Source organism: Mycetomoellerius zeteki, unplaced genomic scaffold (genome assembly GCF_001594055.1).
Source record: "Mycetomoellerius zeteki isolate Tzet28-1 unplaced genomic scaffold, Tzet1.0 scaffold140, whole genome shotgun sequence".
In the NCBI taxonomy this organism is placed as follows: domain Eukaryota; kingdom Metazoa; phylum Arthropoda; class Insecta; order Hymenoptera; family Formicidae; genus Mycetomoellerius; species Mycetomoellerius zeteki.
Genome location: NW_017256341.1, coordinates 52,308 through 62,908, shown reverse-complemented (window position 1 = coordinate 62,908; position 10,601 = coordinate 52,308). Strand labels below are relative to the sequence as shown.

At 32.1% G+C, this 10,601-nt stretch overlaps 2 protein-coding genes across 8 annotated transcripts in view; one reads left to right on the top strand and one right to left on the bottom strand.

Annotated features, from left to right (window-relative positions):
• The window catches only part of LOC108731873 (putative glutamate synthase [NADPH]), a 35,726-nt gene extending 28,961 nt beyond the window's left edge, over window positions 1-6,765 (bottom strand). The window contains exon 1 of the mRNA XM_018462415.1: window positions 6,514-6,765. The gene's annotated coding sequence lies outside the window, so the exon portion shown is untranslated. The remainder of the gene's footprint in view (window positions 1-6,513) is intronic.
• Window positions 6,766-8,961: 2,196 nt separating this feature from the next.
• rdgB (retinal degeneration B) overlaps window positions 8,962-10,601 on the top strand; it is a 33,513-nt gene continuing 31,873 nt past the window's right edge. For all 7 annotated transcript variants that reach the window (XR_001937042.1, XR_001937041.1, XM_018462424.1 and 4 more), the window contains exon 1: window positions 8,962-9,111. The gene's annotated coding sequence lies outside the window, so the exon portion shown is untranslated. The remainder of the gene's footprint in view (window positions 9,112-10,601) is intronic.

Here is a 10,601-nt window from a genome sequence, read left to right as displayed (position 1 = left end):
CATTCCTAAAGAAATGCAATCAACCTCATTATGCAGTTTGACGCAAAACGATATGCGAACTTAGTACGATCGATAACGTGATTGACGAAGAGGGAGAGAGAAAGATGTAGAAGTAGAATGAAAAAGTGATAGGGATCGTTAAATTTTACTGCGTAATCGCATATTGATATTTGCGAGGTAGTAAAAAAAAAGTTATCGAACGACGAAATGTAAGATTGTGTAAATGCGTAAGCGTCGATACTTGCGTGGTTGTTAGATAACAATTCCATTCTATAATTAGGTTACTGCGCGCAACAAAGAAAGAATGTAGACAGAGAGAGGTTAAAAAAGGTGCCACTGTCAACTGCTTTGCGAATTGAGATAAAATATACTACGCGTCGAGTTAAGCATAATTATTTTGCATAGAAAAAAAATGACAAGAAAGAAGGTAGAGACACATAGTCGAATAGATACGAAGTATCTACTGGTAGCTGCGGAGATCAGTCATATATATTTTTAAGTCCATTTTTTGTTGGACTTTTTAAGTCCGTTTTTTGTATGATAAATGTAGATTTTTTTGACTATCCAAGAGTGTTCGAGGTCGCAGACAAAACCTGATATTTCATTCTGTTGCTAATTTTTGAAAGGCTAAAAATAACTACGTGAATTTTACTCACGTTAATTTTTCTTTGTTTTAATATCTTTTATCCTTTCGCGCGCGCGACTAATTATAATAATTTCATTATCGAATTTTTAATCTGGGATAAAGTCTCATTTCAAGTAATTAATTTATACACATGTATGTGTAATACTCTTATACATATACAGGGTGGAGCACGTTCTAATTAGAGGAATTATATTACGTTAAAAGATTTAATTATAATTTTATTTAAAAAAATGGCTATGACCTTTGTACATGTAATCATGAAAAATTAATTTTATTAAATTAATTTTACCATAACTTTTATCTCCTTTTAAATCATATAACTTTTGTCTAAAATATATTTTTTGTCCATACCAGGTTTCAGTTTTTGACATATTTCGATAATTTGTTTTAGGTATCTCGCTCTGTACGATACATTTCAACATGAGCTAATAAGAATGATTCAATACTTCGTAAAAATTATTTTCGAATAATAGCGTTATTTTTTTTAATAAAAACATTGATGAAAAGAGTATGTATGTGAGAACGCTGATTTGTTTAAAAATCAGTGTTTTAAAACAGAAAACATTAAAAACATTTTAAAAAAATTTAAATGATGGACAGCAAACGAGGAAGAAAAATGAGAAAATATATTTATAATCGACAATAATATTTATAACATTATTAAGTTTCAATTAAGTTATAAAATTAACTAAATATAATTAAATATATTTAATTAAGTTAACTATATTTCTTGTATAAAAAATATTCTTCGATTAAAAGAAGGCCCCCCGCGAGTATTTTTTACTCGATGTTACGTCTCTAGATAATTGAAGAACTGGATTCTCCAGATAATTTACTGTTCTGACGAACGAGCACCCTCTTGGATATAGGCTGTTTGACGTCACGCATCTTACGAACATAAAAGTCGCACGTCATGTCGTGATATTATACAATCTAAATACATTGAGTGTTGCAATGAGGTTACGCAAATCGGTCCTTCGCGGGTGGTCTTTTCCATCAGCGCGACTGAAACTTTTCCGTTATCGTAAAGATGCTTGATAAACAAAAACGGTTTCGTTCATTTTCGTCATTTTGTAATATACATAAATCTCTATTCGAAATATTTGAAATCCTCAAAAATTTTATACGTAAAATGAGATAAATATATATTCGGACGTTGACAAGAAAGAGCGAAGATGCTGAATGCAAAGAGTGCAAGCAACGCGAACAAATATATTACGTGAATTAAATACAAGTGTGAGAACTAATGCGTATCTTATCCGTCGTTAACGAGAGATAGAAAATAATTAACTTCCGCGTGTCGATTAATCATAATTCAAACATTCTCGTTATCTTGCGAGACCAAGGCGTCAAGCTGCGTCAAGAATCATTATCGTGCCAAGGTCGGCACGACGACAGTGATGGCAACGTCTCGGATTAATCGGTAGAATGGAAAGATTCCGTGTTATCGTGCGGGTGAATATCACGTTACGATTTGTGTTATCGGCCGCTACGCATCTTCGCATTTCCGTTCTGAAGAGTGGAGGCATACGACGACTGCATGATTCGCACGTATCATTGAAGTTCACTCGATAAGCCTCGTGTTTGATAACAAAGCTCGCCTTCCGTACGTAGTCTATCTATCAAAGAGAATTTGTTCCGCCAGGAAAATAGCTCTTATAGTTAATGACGAGCGTAGGTATACAATAGTAGCATCCGATCCATCTATAAATATTTCAATATAATGAATACCTATAATATAATATAAACCTTTGCATTAGTCACCGGAAGTGGATAGATAATCTCGAATGAGCGAAGCACGATAGACTTCTGATTGCACGCTAGAGAGTTTCTAATTTCCAATAGTTATCGTGTTATCAAGATCTTATCACAGGATAATGTTCTTGTGAAACGATCGATATGAATCACGTTATCAGTGGATCTCTTTTGTTCGCTCATGTTCTAATATTCTTTGAATTACGTATATTTTGCTTAATCATGTTGAACATGGAATTGTGAAATATGTGTAAAGAAGTCTATTAATGCTGCATTAATTAGTGCTCATAAATTGTTAAGCTACCAAGAAGGAAAACGCAGAGACGTGAGCTGAATACGATTTGTGACAATATGTTGTTTCGTGACAATGTTGTACGTACGTGTTCGAATATGAAAAGATGATTTCATAAACCTATAATAAATGAGCGCAAAATATCTTCTTATTTATTATGTCGCTTATTTATTATCTTAGAAAATAACCGGCATTTAAAGCTACAATTTATAACAGTAAATGATGCAGTTATCACGGTGCAATTATCGCGCGTGTTACATTATGGGGTATAATTTTCGTGTCAATTTCATTTAATCGTTAATTACATTCATTATCTGCGGAAGAATAAATTTGTGTTGCACATTACGTAAGAGTTATATTGTCAATAAAGTAGAACGTCAGAAGTAAAGTTATTTCTACCTTAGAACCACAAGTTTGGTTACTTAATCTCATATTTTTTCACCTTTCATAAAATATTCCTATGGTGCTGGACGTTAGTAAACGATATGGACTTATTAAAATGCAGGTACTACTATTAATAAAATTTTTATGCGGCTAGACACGTAGCCGGTTCGTGCAACCCGCGAGGTCGGTAAGTCTTAAAGGAGAACGACCGATATCGCGGAATAAAATATGGATCGATATATAGACATATCGGCCGATGAACTGGCATTCAAGAGAGAAGTTTAACTGTCCTCGATGATCTGTATGTGCAAAGTAAAAATAGTACACAAGTGTAAATTAGGGTGCGATAAAAGTCTCAAATATAATACAAATGCTTCAAAGTATTTGATTTAGCAGAAGAAAGAATTTGACTAATTGATCAATCAAAAAGTGCTTTAAAGCATTTGTAGCATCACGTTGACTGTATCCTTAATCATTATCCAGTTGCAAAAACTCCGACAAATAGCAAAGGTAATTTACTGATTGATGTTTCTCTTACTGTCCCCTAGTCTCAGCGATAAGTGTAACTTATCGCGCGTTACAGTTATCGCTGAGATTAGTAGAACTTGGGGACTTGGTCACAGTGTCGTTCCTTGAGCAACGTACTGCGAGATATTCTTCGCGTGAAAGTAGACGGCTCACCCGATCATTGAGCGACACCGCCCCGTTCTCGTAGATTTTTTAGAGGACAAAAATAAATTATTCCTCATTACGCACTGTTAGATATCAAAGGAGCACAATGATAATTCAATCCCTTAAGTTAAGTAATATTTTATTATTTTTAACTTCCATGTGTGTCAAAATGTAAATCACTCCATTTCTATGATTATTTTCAAAGTAAACATCGTCCATATTAACGTATGTATTTTGTAAATAATAAAATAAATTGGAGTCAAATAAAATTTAATACATTTTTACTTGAGTTAAATCGTTTACCTCTACTATTTCAGTCAAATTAATAATATATTGGGTAGGAACAGTCGTGACTTATAGAAATGATTAAAATTACTCAAATTAGGTATAATTGACATTATGAATTTAACAGTGCGCGTTTCTTACAGAAATTTAATACTGGAAGGTAGGACCGTGCAAAGAGTTTTTGGGGCCCCAGTATAAAGGTAAAGATGGAGCCCTACCTATTCATAAATTTCGTATTAAAAAAACTTTAGAGTTTAGAAAATAATAAAAGAGTATAATGAAATTTTTTATAAACTTTACGATATAATTAAAATTTTTATACATAAAAAACTTTTCTCTATACAACTATTGATTAAGCAATCAAAAAATTACAGTCTTTAATTATTTCATTTTCAATAGAAAGCATTGCACAAACATTTAGTCTTTCTTGTCCTATTATAAGGCGTAAATATGATTTTATAAATTTTAATTTACTCTCTGAAACTTCTTTTAGCCACAGTTGTAGATAGAATGAAATATATTCGTAAAGCTATGATTATATTTAGGAATATTTCTTCCAGATTATTTTTTATTATATAAAGTAATAACTCTTTTCTTTTCTTGCGTATTTCTTCTGGGACCTCTTAGTACTTCTCTTAGTACTTGGGCCCTGGTGCAATGCACCCTCAGTATCCCTCTTTGTACGGTCTTGCTGAAAGGTAGTGGTTAATATTTAAAATAAGCAATTTTCAGTATTAAAATAGATTTTTGTAAAGATTACTTGTGCTATATTCTAATACAGAGTGTTTACTACCTAGGAAAACCTGAAATTATCAGATTTTTTTTTCTATTTTTGAAACTCAGAGATTCTCATGGAATTTTACTCAAGTAAATTTTACTTTTAAATTTAAATTTTTTCTTTTTCTGAAAGCATTGCTTCTTTGATGTTTTTTAGGTACTTGATGATACAGAATATTGATCAATCAATTAACAATAAATATGACATACACATTCGAATATATTCACGTACATTTTCGTGCATTTCGCAAGTTTTTATATAAAAAAATTAAGATGATGCAAGACTCAGCAGAACACAGTATAGTTCATTGATGTTACATTTTAGTGTATCTTCTCTACACTATCTTATAGATTTCGCGGCTCCAATTATAGAAATAATACTATGAGAGAAAAATGTACTAAATTTTAATAAATAATTATTTGATTAGTACTAATATAATATTTATTTACGGAAAAGAAATATTTGCCAAATAAAAAATAATAGTTAAAAATAGTTAAAAAACTAATAGTTTTTGTACCAAATAAATATATGTTTACATTTAGTAAGTATTTAACTGGCATTATTTAACCAAATATTTATTAAAATTTAGAACATTTTACTTTCAGTGTAGATATATTTAAAATTCTTATGAAAATATTCAAATATCTCTTATGAAAAATTCCTATCTTTTATTAATTTTCAATATATGTATACTTTATTTGCATTACTCTAAAAAATTCTCTAATTTTATCTGGAATTTTGAACAAAAATACCTGGAAAAAATTCGGAAATTGTTAGGGAATTTTTTTTACAAGATTTTAGTAAACAAAAATTGCAGGTTTCGAGGTAGGTGTATTCGCAGTCGATGATAAAAATGAATGCATGATAGAATATTCTGTGACATGTAAAAATATCGGAATGCAATTTATGAATCAGAGCAATTTATAAATCATAGAAAATTATTTGAATTTATAATCTTTTGCTGTCACGATTCATCCTTCGTGCAGCAATGATTTGCATACAAGGCTCTTTCATTTAAGTTGGGAATTCAATTGTATGAAACTATTAGTTCTACAAAGCTATTGCAATTTCCTCTTGCCAATATACTGTGGTGATATTTCACACCGATATAGAATCCTCCTGTTATAGATTTCTCTCATCCTCATTGGCATTATCGATTTTTTAACGGTGGTATATCGAAGTGTAGGAGGTCATTTGTACAACGAACGTAAATGTCAGACTTTATCTACGAGGTCACGAATACCGAAATCGCCGGGTAAAAAAATTGTTTTTTTTTTTATCACAACGAAGAAACTTATTAATTATTTTTTTAAATCTTTTTCTCATATCCATAATAGTAAATTAAAGTGTCCTTCGAGTTTCCTGTATTCCCGACACTCCTGCAATGCCTCCCTCATTTCGAATTCTGCGCATATCTTTTTAATCTTCATCGGATCTCCGATATTCATCCCCGGAATATATCGAAAAAAATCGTAAAACATATTCTATCGCGAGAATAAGAACGTGATAGATTTCGCAGACCCCTGTTTAATATTCGCAGAAATTAAGTTAAGGATCCTCCCAAAATTCACGCTTCTCGTATCCGATCTCGTTTCGGCTTTGCGTACTTTTCTTTTCTTTTTTGAAACTTGTCGGTCCTTCGCGATTTCAACGCGTTACGGCTCGCCCCATCGTGAGAATAAGGGCACACCCGGGATTTACCTGCGTCGTCGAGAGGATCGATGAGGAGCGTGCTCCGCTCCGCCTCCACGCGCTGCGCCGCGCTCAGCTCAGGTCCGCTCCGTATACCGGTTTTCTCACCGGAAAAACGACCAATTATTAGCGGGATGTTTTCTCGAGACACCTATTCTTTTTTTTTCTGTTGAACGCTCGTTGTTTCCGAGGAAAAGCCGCTCGTACCGGCGACACCGAGAACGTGACGTGCGCTTCCCTGTAACCCCGCTGTAACTGGCGGATTTTCACTATGACGACGCGTGCCTGCCGACTAGACGACCAGTGACGTAACTAGAGCGCAGGGGCGTCCATTCGAGTGTACCCGTCTTCTTTCGCCCTTACCTTAAATCTTTGCCCCGTCTACATACGAAAGATACATGCAAGTTTGTGTTGTTCGAAATATAATTAAAATTCTCTTAAATAATCAACGATCAACGAATATTATAAATACGCTTCAAGTCTCAGAATATTTTTTTTAGTTAATTTCAAGTAATTTTTTTCACGAAGCTTTGGTAACATCTAAGGCACTAAAATAGTTTTGTATCCTAAAGAGCAACATTTTTTTTTTTTTTTACAGAAATTTTAAGAGAATGTTATAGTTATTAGTAATTTACATCACTATTGTTCCGATCTATAACGATCAGGTGTAAAAATCTATCTCAAGACACCTTGTATATTTCGTTTTGTCCATTCTTTTGTTCGTGAATTGAACGTAGTCGTCATGGTGGGTTTTGAATGAAACAGCTGACACGCCGGCGCAATCTGCGTACGCAATGAACAATCATTGGCTATTCCTATACGACCGTCGAAATTGTCCACGAACATCAGCGATGTGGAAATGTGGTGTTGTGTCATCAATATCACCTAATGCCGTATTATCTAATCTTGTTGCATGACTTTCGTTCAATGATTATTGATTTCAAAGATAGATACATACTGTAAAAAAATGTGAAAAAGAATGTTCGATTTATTTTTTTGAAACAAATCAAAATTTAGGCAAATGTTTGATGAACTCGAAGACGCAAAACTAAAGTTACAAAGATTCAAAAATTAAGAAATTAAAAATGATATAAGTGTGGTTTATTCATCAATTCAAGCAATTTTATAATTATTATATGTAATATATAAAGTTAAATGTCAAAATGTGATTTTGAAGAATTGAAGAATTCGACAATTTTAAAATTGATTGGTTTGATGAAAAGGACAGGAGACTCAAACAAACATTCAAATATCGAGAAACAAAAAATATCATAGTTAAAGTCTAATATCCTAAATATCCAGACAACAAAAAGTATCTATTTAAAATCGGGTCATAAGACGTTTTTTGCGTCTAAACGACTTAAAGACGTCTTATGTCACAATTTTAGACTTTATGTTGTTTGGGTATAAATTAAATGTTCTAGAAAACTTATAATTGTTAACAAAAAGCTTAGAAAATTGAATATACACATTAAAAATATACATATATAATATTGCGGAATTGAAGAATTTGAAAATTTTAGAGAGTTGAATCGTGCAAACGCGCGCGGTCGATAAATTCAAGGACGCGGAATTTCTTAAAACTTACATTCGCGTAGAAAATTAAAAAATACCACTAAATTAAGATCTATATATATTTTTCAAAAAATTCGTAATTGCTATTGAATATACATACATAAAACTGAAAGTATAGAAAAATATAATATTATATAAAATCGAAAAACTTGAAAATTTTATACAGAGTTGAGCGACAAACTCGAGGACGCTCAAAGTTCGCGAAGATTCAAAGATCGAGAAAATAAAAATGTAAGGAGATTGAAAGATCCAAACATTCCAAGATGCCTTTAGTGTCATTGTGCAAAGCTTATACAAAGATGACAAAAGCATAAATTTTTTATTCGTTCGATTCAAAGACACTACACTCAGAGAAAGGTTTCTTTCATTCAAAGAAATGTTTCTTTGCTATACGATTAAAGAAAAAAATTTCTCTCTTTGATTTGAAAATAATTTTTTTAAATCAAATAAAAAAGTTTATTTGATTTTAAAAAATTATGTTCAAATCAAAGAAATTTTTTCTTTAACCGTATAGCAAAGAAACATTTCTTTGAATCGAAGAAACCTTTCTCTGGGCCGGAGAATCCATAGGTTACGTTTACACCGTGCGCTTAGTGTCTTTGTTTAACCTACAGGATAAACAAGGACATCTATTGTATAAGCCGCGGCCTAAATGTACGGTGTAAACGTAGCCATAGTCCGTTCTTAATTTCAAGCAAGATCTTAAGATGCTAATACGGCTCTCTGATTGGTTCATGCACTAGCTTAAGACCATCTCGAATCTTGAACACCGTCTATGAATTCCGCCCTAGATACGGCATTGCACTTGTAATCACGACAGCGCAGGCGTCGAAGAAGCTGCCTTATCAACCGAGATGACATCCCAACGCAGGGTCTCGCCTTGGCCGTGTTCGAGGAGTCGTCGCGTGAAAATGCCGGGGAACATCTTGCAGCCGCACGATCGTCGCGTGTGATCGTTCGTATGTGAACTCTCGCGAGTACACCTTACAATTGGAGCACCTATCGGCGATCGAGAAGCTTATTGGAGAATCGGTAAGTTGGCGATCGATTGGTTTTAACGAGTGTGTACAATCGAACGACAAATCTACTACATGTCTGGCGAACGGCAGGAAATTATCGGCGAATTGCGAAACGGCGCGCGTAATCGTCATGGTAAATCGTTGAGCTATTTTATAGCCTGTACTCCGGTCAATGATGATGGACAGTAGCGTACGAAAGAATTAGAGAAGGGAACGGGGTGAAGAAAAGATAAGTACTAATTATAAAAGGAAGAAGAAAGGCACGTGCGAAAAATAATTAGAGAGAATTTTTGATGCAGAGACTGTTCCTTTTCTTTTTCTCTCTTTCTTTGAAATGTTTTCCCGCGTTTTAGCCACATTTATTATATATATATATTTTTCTTTATATCAATTAATTAATTTATTAATTAAAAATATTAATAAACATTATTGATAACCCTTAGAAAAATTTAATACTCTAACTATTAAATCAGTGAAAAATTATTTCTTTTGAGTATTAAAAATACTATTTTTAATACTTTTAATATTAAAAAAGAAATAATTAATTATAACCAATTTAATACATATTACACAGTATTAAATTTCTCGAAAGAAAACCGAGGAGATAAATAAGATAAAATCGGATAAAATAATTCTATTGTTGTGTTTACCGATAAAATGATGAATCTGTTCCATTGTTTGGAAGATTTTGCGATGTTAGAAATCATAGTCGTAAGTGCGCATAAAATAATGCTAACTGAATATGACGATTTTCCAAATAACTTCAAAAGATTCCTTTACTTATTCTCCCAATTACTTCAATATTTAAGTTATTTCATATATATATTTCATATGGGATAGAATTTCGGTAAAATTGAATCTACTTACTACTTAGAAAATATAGTGTTTGTGAGACAGAGCGTCATTAGTTAGCTTATAATATAATTAATTTATGACATAATGTGATTTATAATAGTATTGCTTAGGACAGGTCTAGGAATTATAATTTATTTCACGGATGCTGCTGCGTACATCTCAGACGATTAGTCATCGTCAGAATTGTTCATATTCATGGATTCACAGATACTTGACTTTATGAATTCAAAATCCATTGACCTTTGTATTTGCATATCCTTGAGTTAAATCTTTGATATTTAGATCTATTAGATTGTTTTATAATGATTGCATTTTCAACAAATTATGGATTTAGATTTTAGATCCGAAAATTATTTGTTTAACGATTTCATAAAATTGATAAATCACCTGTTTGAATTTAAAGACATTACATAAATAAAATCGTGTATCATTATTCAGAAAATATATTATGTGATTAGCAATTATTCAGAAAATATATCATTTGATTAGCAAGTTTTATTTTTAAGAAGTTTTTGCTAGTTCGATTCATTATGTATGATTATGCGGTGTTTTATTTTATTGCAGATATGTTTTATGGATAGCTCTTCAAATATTATAATATCATATTTTCAACTGTTTTTTATCTTACTTCTCATTAAAATAAACTTT